We start from the raw sequence: 14,309 nt of genomic DNA, 5'->3' as shown, positions 1-14,309 counted from the left end.
GCCACCAATTAGCAAAGAAATGGGGACCTTAGTCCTACAATCCTTGACAACTTGATTTTAACCCAGTGAAATCTGTCAAATTTCTGACCTACTACTAGTACTGTAAGATAATAAATTTGTATTGATTTAAGGTAATACATTTTATTGATTTAAGGTGTTCGTGGTAATTTATTACAGCAGCCATAGAAAACTAATACAACTTTTAAATCCACAGTCCAGTCCCTAAAAGAACTGCTTTTTATAATGGGATTTAAAAACCTTCAATGGTTCCCGATTGCCCTGAGAATATCTAAACTTATTAGAATGGCATCCAAGCCTCCTTGATACTTCCCACCAACCTCATCCCACTCCCAAAATAGAATTTCTAATACTGTCTTGCCACTTGGCATTGCTTCCTGACCCTGTGAAATGTAAATCAGGTTAAAAAGAATGTCAGAGGAAGACATAAAAAAAAAAAAAAAAAAAAGCCCAATGCCCTCTTTCCTTTTAAGGTAGCAACCTGGTCAAGGCACAAACTTAACAAAGTTAGATCCATTCAAAAAAAAATTCCTTGAGTTGAAGTCAAGTCTTCGAGTGTTGAATGCAAAGGCAACAATACTCCAGGCAAAGTATTTCCTCTACTCCCATTGCCTATGACTTAGGCATAAACAAATCATATCAGTCACTCTTAGTAGATTGAAAACTGTGTGTGCTATGTTCAAATGTGTGAAAACTCCCTTAAATGCTGCCACGCGGCTGCTGTCTCCTCAAATGATGCAAAGAACAATTAGGCAACAGAAGCAACAAGAAAGATTAGGACTTGTTTAAATCAAAATTACTGCCAATATGACAAAAGATAACTCAAACAGCAGTGTAGATCTGGATCACCATTCCAAATCATCTGTCCTATAGCCTCAGCCAGAGGATGACCAGAAGGAAGTCTGAGAAATGAAAATAAAATCCATAGTCCTACCTGTCAGAAAATTATCAATTCTGCAAAACAAGCAAGAACAAACCACAACCTACCTGGAAAGAAAGGACCACAAAAGTTTCAGAATCCAGATGGAAAAAGAAACACTGAATGCACTCTGTGCTCCAAAGCCAATTAAAAGTGACCAATCCCTATTCACTGCCCATTTCCAAAAGCTCACCCAGTAAAGATCACCCAATTTATAACCATAAGAGCTAGCCCTTTAAAAACCTTCTGTAACTCCCCTTCTGTGGACATCACTGATGTTCTGTTCTTAATAAAGTATTCCCTAGCTGGAACGATTATTAATAAATGACTCTGCTCTTGACATAGGCTTTCCTGATGATTTTGTGTGGATTTTAACAGCGTGTATCTAAAGCAAAGGCTCCACTTATTCACTAGATCCCATCCCCTCTCTTCTAGTCAAGAAAATCACTCTGGTACTATTTCTCTTTTGGTCTCTCGGTCTCTCGGTCTCTCTGTCTCTATCTCTGTCTCTCTCTCTGTCTCTCTCCCCCCCCCCAGCAGTCCCATAAACACAGAACCATGTTGTTATATCTCCCATTAAAAAACTGTATTTAGATCTCATGTCCCCTGCCCCGGCTGCTATCCTCTCCTACAATTTACAGCAAAACTCCTTGAAAAGGTTGTCTATTTTCACTTTTTTTCACCAATTCCTCTCCATCCCAGTCTCTTGATCCAACTCAAATCTGGCTTTTGCACAGCACTCCCTCTAAAACTACTCTTTCTAAAGTCACCAATGACTTGTATATTTCTAAATCCACAGGTCAATTCTCAGCTCTCATTTTACTTGACATTATCAGCATCAACTGAAAATGTTACTCATTCCCTCTTCCTGGAAACATTTTCTTTACTTGGCCTCCAGGACGTCATCTTTTTTCCATCTATCTCACTGGCTACTTCTTTTCAGTCTCCTCTATTGATTCCACCACATTCCTCCAACCTCTTAACATCAGAGTTCCCCAAGTTTTAGTCTTGGCTCTCTTCTCTTATCCATATCATCCACTTCCTTAGTGATCTATGCTAGTCTTAAGATTTTAAATATGATGTATAATCTAACAGTTCCCAAATATATATCTCCAGTTTGGACTTTTCCCTTGATGTCCAGTCTCATGTATTTTACTCATATAGTCTACTTTGATATCTAATATATATCTCAAACTTAACATGTTCAAAACTGAACTCCAAGTCTTACCCACAAGTCAACCAGCCTCACCCACGATCTTCCCCATATGAACTGATGACAAGCTGATGACCCTGCAATTTACTCAGGCCAAAAATTTTGGAGTCACTTTTGATTCCTCTCATCTCTCATATCTTATATCTAATCTATAGGTAAATCCTGCCAGGTCTATCTTCAAAACGTTTCGACAATCTTACCACGTCTCCCTGTCTCCACTGCAACCACCCTGGTAAACCTGGAGCAGTGCAATATCCCCCAACCCATTTTTTTTTTTACAACTTTATTGGAGTATAATTGCTTCACAATGGTGTGTTAGTTTCTGCTTTATAACAAAGTGAATCAGTTATACATATATATCTGTTCCCATATCCCTTCCCTCTTGCGTCTCCCTCCCTCCCACCCTCCCTATCTCACCCCTCCAGGCAGTCACAAAGCACAGAGCTGATCTCCCTGTGCTATGTGGCTGCTTCCCACTAGCTATCTATTTTACATTTAGTAGTGTATATATGTCCATGAGTAAAAGACCAAAGTAAGTATATAAGTGAGGGCCTTGGCAGAAAATAATTTGCATAAACTGGGTAATTCTAGAAGAGTTTTTAAAAGGGATTATTTACAAAATGACGGACAGAGTACAGGGAAGCCATAAACAGATAGTGCAGTACCTCAGGGCTAGGAACAGTGGGGCACCATACCATGATACCACTGAGAGAGAGAGAGAGAGAGAGAGAGAGAGAGAGAGAAAGACCTTTGTGGAGGGGACCTCCTGACCGTAGCTGAGATTTTTCAGTTGGGAGACCCTGAAGAGAGTGAGCTGAGAGAATACACTTCAAAACACAGATCAGCAGACTAACAAGGCATTCTGAGATCATCTTCCACTCCTTCGTTATTCTTGACACTTTCTCCACAAGGACTTAGACATCATGGTCCAGGTCTTTGCATCATTCCCGCTTCTGATACTAATCTGCATGGCAATTGTGTTGATAAACATCCCGAGTACACTCGGACTGACATCAAGACAAATCATAGATAATATCCATTTCTACCAATCAAAGTTCAGTAATCTGAAGAACACAGAAGGAAATCAGTAGAGTTGAGTGTACACAGCAGAGATCAGCAATATATATAAAATGATAAGTGGTATGCAGCCTTCCAAGTCCCTTAAAGTCTTGACCTGGAGAATGCACAATGGCCAGTAATAAGTCTAAGTGAGCATCTTATCAGGATCCTAAAGGCCCACCCTCAAACTATAGATGCATAAATACATTCTGTATGTGGCTAACATGGATGATTTTCCATTTCCATTGCCTCCACCGTGGTCCAAGCTACCATGATCTCTCATATGAACTGCTCAATGGCCTCCTAACCCATTTCTCTACTTCTAATCTTTTCTCCCGTAATACATTCTCCATACAGCCACAAGAATGATCCTGTTAAAGTGTAAATTACATCTTCCACTTCACTACTTAAAACACTTCACTGGCTTCCCAGTGCAACTGCACAAAATATAAACTCCTCATAGTATACTGTATACTGAGAATCTCTTCTAAATATCCTTCTGCATGCAACAGAATTCAAGATAAATTTTATAATATCACATGGTCTGAGTTAAGGAATAGGCTTTATTGGATAAGAGAAAACTTCTACATCCACAACAGAAATGAAAGCATGGTTCCTCCTCGTCCTCCTATGACTACACAGAGGGACCTGGGCACTGTTAGGGTAGCAGTATACATCTGTATGCCCATGGAGATACCTCATCCTCTCTATTGGTATCACTTCTTGTAACAAAAGTGTGAAAGCAACTTTATCAGTAGGAAAATAAACAGTCTGCCTAATCCCAGAAAATCTGGACTTGGGAAGCCAGCTATTACAGGAGCTGTCTAGGAAGGCCAGCTGACCAACACCTGGGGACCTTAGATGTTCTAGTTCCCAGTGTTAGAAGGAGAAAGTCATCAATTCTGTGGGAATTGAGCTTATGTGAAACACATAAGTGCTTCACAGAAGTGAAAGAAAGATAAACAGGTTATCTTTTCCCAGATAACCTGTTGTCCAGGCAACCTAGATTGAACTCCTAGGGTTATTTTTGGATGACTTTCATCTTTGCAGTATAAATTTCCTATAAGAAGAGTGTTCAAATTTCCCAGTTTGTCCGGGACAATTATGGTTAGGTGCCTGTTGCTCCGAGTAATTTGTTAATAATGCACCCTTTTGGTGTTTTACTCACTGAATACCGTCTGGCCCTAAGCTCAGTCCTTGGAACACAGTAGAACCTCAATAAATATATATGGAATAAATAAATTTTCCAGAAGTTTCATTTTTGCTTTTATCTCAAGTTTTAGATTCATTTTCTAATATCGCTGGATTTCAGGAAAAATAATGGAAAATAAATGAACTAGAAATTAAATCTTATTTCTGTACTGCCAATCATTCATCTAACATTTCTTGAGCATCTACTATGTGACAGGAAGTGTACCAGGTACAGGAAATCATGGACTAGAAAGCAAGAGAGACATATCTACAAAAAAATTACATAACGATGTGACCAATGCTTTAAGAGATAGATACAAAATATACATGTTTGCACAGAGAAGGGACAAAATTCTGCCTGGAATAGTCACAGGATTGAAAGAGGAGATAACATTTGAGATATGTTTTTTAAAATAAATGGGAGTTCACCTGGAAGGCAAGGTAAAGAAATGGGAATTCCATGCACTACTGAAATAGATGATGATTTATCCACGAACACATACCCACAGACTATCCAAGCAAGAAAATAATAAACATACATAATACTTAATTTCATGCTATGCACTGTTTTAAGGTAGCTAGAGTAAGTCACTTAATTTTCAACACATGAGGTGAGTTCTATTATTGTCCCCATTTTTAAGGAGGAGGAAACTAAGGCTCAGAGATTCTCATAGAGTTAGTAATCAGTACAGCAAGGATTCTGACCCAGGCACTCTGGCTTCAGAATCCATTGCCTTAACTAAAGACCTCAAAGATCACCTATTGATGACACCTCAATAAATACAAGAAAAAAATGGGGCCTTGAGCAGTAATGTTATGTCAGAGACAAGATCTTAGATCCCCTCTTTTTAGATCACACTGCGTCATCTGCTCTGGTTCTTACTGACCCCTATAAACTCTCAAACCATGGGCTGCACCTCAAACCAACAGGTGTTTTATTGAGAACCCTCTGTGTCCCATTCTCTTCCTTTAACATTACTCATTTATCCGTATAACACATTTTTATCAATTAGGGATCTGCCACTATGGCAAAATGGAAAAAATCCCAGAAGATAGTAACCTAGGATACTTGCATCCTTCCCATAGAAATGCTTTAAGCTAATGATGTGACAGTAGGCAAGTGTCTTGATCTTTCTGATCCTCAGGTTGGAAATAAATAAAATGAGGAGGTACCAGATAGTCAATATGAATGAATGGTTTAAGGACCTGGGTTCTGGAATCAGGCCTGGATTTGAATCTGAGTGCCACTGCTCATTAGCTACGTGACCTTAGGCAAGCTAATCTTCCTAACCTTAGATTTGCTCATCTGTGAAATAGGCATAATAATAATAGTACCTATTTCACAGAATTGTTAGAGTGACTAAATAAGATAGTGACTATAAAAATGTAAAATGCAGGAGTGTTTTTGAAACGTCAGCTATTAATAGGGTCACTGCCCTACACATTACCCATACTTAGGATATTTTAATGAAAACTGCTATTCTTTTAATGTAATATTTAATACATATAAAAATACATGTAATATATAGGTAAATTATAAAGCAAACGAAGTAAGTACCCATAATCCCACCACCCAACTTAAGTAAAACATCACCAGTGGTACCATGGCACATGTGTGCTTCTTCTTTGTCCTACCCCTTGTTCCTTCCCTCAGCTTCCTATGGTAACTCATCTTGAATTCTGTATTTATCATTCCTTTTTGAATAGTTCTATCATACAGGTATCTATCCATTAAAATATTGTATACTTGATTTTAACCTTTATAAAAATATTCTCTGCAACCAGAGCAACATTGTTTATAAAAGCTATTCCTGTTACAGGATAACTGTAATTCATTTACCCAGCTGTATGATAATCTACGGTGTGAGCATTTATTTATCCATTCTCTGTGGATGAACCTTGGGGTTGTTTGCTGTTTTGTACTATTACGTCCATTATTGCTATGAACACCTTTGGACCTGTTTCTTGGGCCACATGGGTAAGAGTTTCCTACAGAGTGTACCTTAAAGGTTGAATAACTAGGTGAAATTTCAACAATATCAAAATGATTTCTCAGACAAGGCAAGTTAATTTCCCTCAAAAAGAGGTGCCAATTTACACTCCCCCCACTAGCTTCCATTGGTCTACAACATCCTCCTTCACACTTTGTTCCTTCAAATGTGTTGAAATTCGCTAGCATGGAGGTCTTGAAAGTTCATTGCAGTTCCTGGTTTTCATTTCCTGGATTAATGAGGTTGACCACTTTTTCATATATTAATGGATTATATTTCCTTCTCTGTGAAATGCCTCTGTCTTTGACCATTTTTGTACTAAGCTGTCATTTTCTTATTGCTCCATAGGTTTTCATATATTCTAGATCATATTCTTTTTGCTTTGTAGGTCTTTATATGTTCCAGATTGTATTTCAGTTATATTATTTCAAATATCTTCTCTGCCAGTTTGTGACTTGTCATTTTGCTTTCTTTATGGTGATTTTTGGTTTAAAAAAAGGTTATTTTTAACAGTTAAATTTATCACTCTTTTCTACATTCAAGTTTTTGTTTAAAGAAAAAAAAAAAAACCTCCGCACCCCCAAATTATAAAGCCATTGTCCTATATTTTCTTCCCCCAAAATTTTTTTTCTAAAGAAGGGGGAAAGTTCCCCCATAATTTTTACCTCCTATTTTTTATTTATTTAGGCCACCCCACACGACTTGCAGGATCCTAGTTCCCTGACCAGGGAGGAATCAAACCCAGGCCCCCAGCAGTGGAAACACCGAGTCCTAACCACTGGACTGCCAGGGAATTCCCCTCTTCCAAAATTTTTGTTTTCCTTTTTTTTTTTTTTTTTTTACGGTACGCGGGCCTCTCACTGTTATGGCCTCTCCCATTGTGGAGCACAGGCTCCGTACGCGCAGGCTCAGCGGCCATGGCTCACGGGCCCAGCCGGCTCGGCGGCATGTGGGACCTTCCCGGACCGGGGCACGAACCCGTGTCCCCTGCATTGGCAGGCGGACTCTCAACCACTGCGCCACGAGGGAAGCCCTCCTTTTACTCTTTAAATAACCAAGAATTGACTTTTGCATAAGGTGTAAGGTAGAGATCCAATTTCACTTTTTTCTATTGATTTATGGATGACAAATTTTCCTAGCATAATTTATTGAATAATCTATACTTTACCCAGTGATCTAGAATGCCACTTTCGTCATATATACTTTCCACATATGCATGGTCTGTTTGTGGGTTCTCTATTCTACACCACTGTTCTATGTTTATTCCTGCATCCATAGTATACTTATCACTGTAACGTTACTTTCAAAAAAGAAAACTGTCTTGCCAACTGGCAGAGCAAGCCCCCCATCTCACTCTTCCTCTTCAAGAACATGCTGCCTGGTCTTAGATCTTTGCTCAACAATACATCTTTAGAATCAACTAGTCCAGTTGCCCCAAAACACTTCTGGGAATTTTTGATCTGTAAACATCAACTTGGGGAAAGTTGACATCTTTACATTGTGATGCTTCCAATAAATAAAAATGGTGTACCAATGTGTTTAAGTCTTCTTTTAATGTATTTCAATAAGTTTTATGTCCTCCATAGGAACCACACACCTGGAGACATCTTTCATCTTCTGATGCTCTTGTATATGGCATCTTTTTAAAACTACATTTTCGCTGCTGTTGTGTGCGATTGACTTTGGTATACTGATCTTATTTCCAGCAACACTTAATTACTCATCCATAGATTCTTTTGTATCTTCTATGTAATCACAGCCTTGTAACTTTCTTCCTTTCCTGTCTTAAAACTTTTTCTTTCCCTTCCTAACTGTGCCCTGATACAACAGATTAGTTCCTCCAAAGAGATACCAGAGCGCTCTCATTCTCTCTCTGCCAACACTCACAAATAAGAGGTCATGCGAGCACACAGTGAGATGGTGGTCACCTATAAGCCAGGAACACAGGCCTCACAAGAAACCATGCTGGTACCCTGACCTTGGGACTTCCAGCCTCCAGAATAGTGAGAAAACAAATGCCTGTTGTTTACATCTCCTAGCCTATGGTATTTTGTTATAGCAGCCCCAACTAAGACAGCCAATGATGCAAATAAAAACTATGTTATACTTAGGATCCAGTTATTTTCCTGTGGAAAATCTCCTCACTCCAGATTATCTAGTCTGCTATACTGCCAGGAGAAGCGTAAGGGCAGGGCAGTACTTCTGTTCTTAAGTGTTCCTTTATTTAACAGGGGGCTGTTAACTAAGGGTCCTCATTAGGGACTTCAAGCAAAATTAAACAATATTTATTTGATGAGAGTGTGCTCATATTCATGCTTTTTAAGGCTAATTGCTAAGGTTTTGTGTGTCTTTGTTCCAATCCCCTCCTCAAATTTAGAATGAGACATAAGTTAAAAGCCTCAAGGATTGTGGGAGCAGAGGTGAGATTTTACTTCTACTTACAGTGGAAGTCGTACAAGAGAAAGGCAAGAGTAAGGAGTTGATCACGTATATGGAGATAAAGGTAAGAATGTGTAAATCCGTAAGGATTAGGTTTAACTGCAAAGCACAAATCAGTGGCTTAAACAAGGTAGAGATTTATTTGTGTCTCCAAAAGAAGTCCAGAAGTAGACTGTCCAGGTCTGGTATGGTGGTCCCATGGTCATCACAGATCCCCATTTCTTCTGTCTTCCATCCTGAAGATAGTATCATGCTCCAAGACCACAAGTGGAGATTCAGCCCCAGAGTCCACATTTCAGACAAGAAAAAGCCAAATGAGGGTTTAGAGAAGCACACAGGATGAGCCTCCCAACAGAGTTAGTTCACTGAAGGAATTTCCCTGGAAACACCATCAAATAACTTCTGCTTATAGCCCCTTAGCAATCCTTAACTGCAAAGGAGAATAGAAATACAATATTTTAGCTGTTCACACTGTCATCCCCAATAAGATATGGATTCTGTAAATGTAGAAGGAGTAATAGATATTGGGTTTCATATTAACAACGTTTTGTTTTGTTTTTTTAATGACGTTTCTCATTTTCTGTATTTTACGATGCTTTGACATCTTGGGGCCTGGCAGACCCTGGGAGGGACTTTCCCCACTCCACCCCCAAATGATAGCTGATTCCTAGAAATAGTAAAGGACTTGCCCATGAGCATGCCTTTGATATGCACACCAAGCAAACCTGAGTTCATACCCTTCATTAGCCTTTCATCAGGCTCCTGAAGTCCAGGACACTATTCCTCTGCCTGAAATCACCCCAGGGCAAGGTACCTGACAACCAGGGACCACCCCTATTACCCACTGCCTGCTGAAATGTATTCCAGCTGTCCAATCCTAAACTTGCTCAGCTCTCCTATCCTGTCTCACCCATTCTTTCCCCATGAAAACAACAATAAAAGCTCTGACCCATGCTTTTCCCTCGGTCCTTCTGCCTCCTGACCTACCCTGGTACCTCTCCGTGTGGTCCTGGCATGGTGTGTTGCAAGCCCTCCTCTTGAGAACTGTAAGTAATAAACTCTTCGTTCAAAGGCAGTTGTCTCTGTGTCTGTCATCATACCATTTCTGATTAGAACAAATCCCATGTACATCGTAAAACAGGTAGGCAACTGGAAATCCTTCCCACAATATGGTTTTCCACAACAGGAAGCTGGAATCCTGGCATCATCTGAAAGTTATCTCACAAAAATCTGCTTACAATGTGTCTGGCAGAAGAAAAATAAAGTCACTCTTGCCTCAGCATCTCTTCTGAGCGCCAGACTCGTTAACTAACCTTCACCCTCCCAAATATAAGCTAGAAAGTCTACAGTTAAACTATTTTCAAAACTAAACTTATTATCTTCGCTTTTCTCAAATCTGCTGCCACATCCATGTTCCTTAGTCTCTAATAAAATGTCATCATCTACACAGCTGCCCAAGCAGATGTTTCAAAATTATCTTCTGGAGTCCCACGAAGTGGCCTCTGGGATGCTTTCAGGCACCCGGGTAGACCCACGCAGTCCACCAGGGGGGTCACTAGAGGCCACAGAGCTCTAAATTGCGGCCGGACAGCGTGACCGGGAGTAAGTGTAACACACACCGGATGCCAAGACTGAGGACGGATGGGAAGGGAGTGTATGATATTCCCTTGATGACTTTTTATATTGACATGTTGGAATATTTTGTATACGTTGCGTTAAGTAAAAGTATTAAAATTTAGAAAAAAAAATTATCTTCTGATGGCCTTTTCTCTTACCACCAACACCTGTTCTGTCACCACTAGGTCCTGGACAGGAGCTATGCATTCTCGGTTATCTCCAACCCAGAGCCTAGCACAGGATCTGGCACGTAGTTGGTACGCGACGAATGAGTCAGTGTGAATCCTAAACATCCCTCGTGTCACCTCTCATCCCCACTTTACTAACCTTTCCAGGCTTATTCAGTGGTTTCCTAACTACCGCCAGGCTTTGCTCCTTCTAACCCTTCAACTGTCTTCACAGTTCTTTCTAAAGCACAATTCTGATGAGACGTCCCTGTTTTAAAACCTTCTATGGGTCCCCATTGCCAAAGTTCTCTGCAAGCTTTCAACGCCCTTTACAATCTAGCCTCGAACACCTTTCGTGTTTTATCTTTGAATGCTTTGTATACTTTTAAGTTTCTGGACCTTCGTTCGTGTTGTTTCCTCTGCTGAAAACTAACCTAACTATTCTCTTCTGGGCCCCACAGGACTCTGTTTCTACCGTGACTAGAGTGTCCCTTCCACCGTATCACACTTGTCTACACAACTCCTGCTTTTACCTCCCCCATCCAACCCCCATCACCCTACACTGCGAGTCCCTTCAGTGCAGGAGTCCTGTTATATTCACCGCTACATCCACGCTGTATGGCTGCATGGCATATAGCAGGTGCCCACATGGCCTCTAAGTGTAAAAAAAGATGCCCAGGTTAATTGTAAACAGCCATAGAAGATTAACAACAAACCAAAGAAAAAAAAATGACCAAAGTGGAATATGTGCTCAGTAACCCACGGACATTAATAACTCAACAAAAAAAGGTCAAGTACAATAAACTGAAATTAAAATGCTCTCCTAAGTATCTCCTGAGACTTGGTGAGATGGGCATGGTGACTGAGAGATATACCTTGTTTAAAATAACTGCAACAACAGTAATAATAGCCAGCATGTATTGAGCACTTGATTTAGTTACTATGTGCTAAGTAAGTTACATGTATTACTTACTGTGTTCTTCACAGTAGGCCTATAAAAGTACGACTACTATTATCCCTGTTTTATTCACAGGAAAACAAAACAACAAAAATCAAAGGCATGGAGTGTTAACTCACCAGAGTTCACCCAGCTGCTCTGAGTAAAGCAAAAATTCAAATGCAGGCTTTCTGACTGCACAGCCTTAAGTGAACTATTATGACAGACCACCTTTTTCCCAAATTACTGGTACAGTAGAAAAACTAAAAAATGTCAAGATGTAGACTTATTTGGACAAATAGGACCCTAAGGTCCAAAGCACGGCAGAGAGCTAATGGATGAAGGGTAAAGAGAGAAAAAGAAAAATTTCAACATTGTGGATGCATGATTCTGACAGCCAAAAAAGCTACACATCATCCTATCACAGACTGTGGGACTAGCACAGGGGCCAAGAATAGTAGTTTTGAGAGGGGACTTCAATGCTGTTGGTGCCTGCCAAAAGTCTCACTCTCTGAAAAGTGAGCCTGACAAATTCTTGAACAATCTTCCTGACAATTTCAATGCTCAGTAGGAAGGAAACCATTGTAGGAAACAATAAAAGGAGCAGACAGTCTGAACTTATTTTAACCAGTAAAGAGACACTGCTTGATAAAAAGGAAGCAAGAGGAATATGTAAAGATAACCTGGTAGAGAAATTAAGCGTGACTTATCTTCCTGTGGAATCATCGGACTGAAAATGAGAAAGAATAAAGAGGCAGAGGTATTTCTCCCTCACTCGTAATTCTCCCCCCCAACCAAAACCTAGTATGTACTGAACTCCTGGTGTGATCCAGATGCACCTTGCATAGGGCGCTGGTCACAAGTCAGCAGTGGGGTTCTGGTTATGCAGGGCCAATGTGAGCGGGAAGGCAGCAGGAAGGAGACCATAAGGCAGAAAGCAAAATGCAAACTTCACGTACCCAAGTTCAAACCCCAGGTGTGCCTCTTACAGGCTGTGTGACTTTGACATGTCTCTTAACCTCTCCATTTCAAGTTTCCTCACCTGTAAAATGGGGATAATACTACCTTCTTCTCAGGGTAATAGTTAAATGAGACAATGATAAACAGCACTTAACTCAGGGCCTTGTGTGCAGGTGGTAAGCACACAATAAATGTCAGTCATTAATATGATTATTGTTACCTTGTTAGATATTTCTCTGTAGCGCATTAACCTTGGGATTATTTCTCATTTTCTGCAATGATCTGCTTGCTGTTACTCCCACCAAGTCTTCAGGGCACATAATGCAAACCCTGACAGCAAAATAAGTAAAGTGACCCTGCCCTCATTTTCATGTTGATGTTTCAGGGCAATCCAACTGAACAACACACATTTACAAAGCCCGAAAATGTCACTGTGCTCGGCTGAGCTGGACAAGGGCAAAAGGGTAGTCTGAGTAAAAGACAACACTGCCTTCAAGAATTACACAGTATCTTTTGGGAACAATGAGAAACTACCACTAATTTCCCCTAAATAAGCTGCAAAGGTTAGACTGAAACGCAGTTGGCAATGACAAGTAATCCCCAAAACAGCCAGAGAAACATGTCTCTGGTGTTTGCAGATGTCTTTGGACTGATCAATCATCCAGAGGTTTTTAAGAAATGGATGACTCTCTGAGAACTGCACCTTGCAGCAAACAGTGGATCTTATCTTGGTTGGTCTTTAAAGTCAGCCATCCTGGGTTGTGTATGTTTATTAAGAGAATACAAAAAAAAAAAAGAAGAAAAAAAAAAGAAATGAAGTGCTTAAGCATGAGATGTTATGATACAGATAATGGGGAAAAAATGCATGAAAGAATATCTTGTTCACCTCTAGCACATGAAGTAGTACTAGCTTAACGTGAATGAGGAGAGCAAGCCTGGCTTGGAAATAATGGAAAGATTTTTTTCCCCAAAAAATGTAAAGAGCTTTATTTACTTCTTCTTCTTATGAAGGTAATACATACTCAATGCTAAAAAAAAAAAAAATTACAAAATTGTAAAAAATAAGGAAAATCATACATAATCTTCTCAGAGATCATCAGAGCATTTTGATTTTTCTCCTTCCAGACTCTTCTAAGTATATATTTATATCAATTACTTTTTTTCAAATATGGGAATAACACCACACATGCTGTCTGATACTTTTTCTCCCACACTTCCATGTATCATACTCATCTTTCTACCTAACCCTGAATCCCAAAATAAAAGTCACAGGGCAGTTTTCTGCAGGTACATCCCCTGACACTGTAAGAACATGAAAAACGGAAATGCAGAACACAAAACTTGGACTAGAAGACCCCTACGGTCTGTTACTGCTATCAGATTCCACAGATCTACTCTGAGACTAGGCTGGGAACAGTAGAAAGTTTCTCAGGAGACGGGGCTGCCTGCGGGGGGAGGGCAGACTTTATGCTCCCACAGCCTGCGTGGTGGTGGCCCCCGGGTCTGCAGTATCACACGCACGCTGAGGCCTCCGCACTGAACACCTGACTCTGAAAGCCCTGCTGCCCAGCCTCAGGGCCTCTCAAGCAGTCTCCAGTGGGAGTCTGCAGAAGAGCCCCTTGGCTCACAGGGATCCTGGAGGACACACTCTTCTCCTGCCCTTGCACCCTGGACTCAGAATCGCTTGGGGTTGGTAATTAAGCAGTTTGGTTCAACATGTCACTTACCCAAAGCACAGATTCATCACTCAGTTTAAACAGGAATACTAATCCGCATTAACTTCTCACAACTTTGAAGG

At 40.3% G+C, this 14,309-nt stretch overlaps 1 long non-coding RNA gene across 1 annotated transcript; it reads right to left on the bottom strand.

Moving 5' to 3' along the window:
• Positions 1-8,951: 8,951 nt before the first annotated feature.
• LOC307058106 lies at positions 8,952-10,004 on the bottom strand. Its single transcript, XR_013811084.1, has 2 exons — positions 9,818-10,004; positions 8,952-9,260 (listed from the first exon to the last, which is right to left on the bottom strand). It is a non-coding gene; the product is annotated as an uncharacterized lncRNA (long non-coding RNA).
• Positions 10,005-14,309: the final 4,305 nt, after the last annotated feature.

This window comes from Hyperoodon ampullatus, assembly GCF_949752795.1.
Source record: "Hyperoodon ampullatus genome assembly, chromosome: 9".
In the NCBI taxonomy this organism is placed as follows: Eukaryota; Metazoa; Chordata; class Mammalia; order Artiodactyla; family Ziphiidae; genus Hyperoodon; species Hyperoodon ampullatus.
Note: the sequence above shows the minus strand (reverse complement) of the source record. Positions and strands in the feature narration are given on the sequence as shown.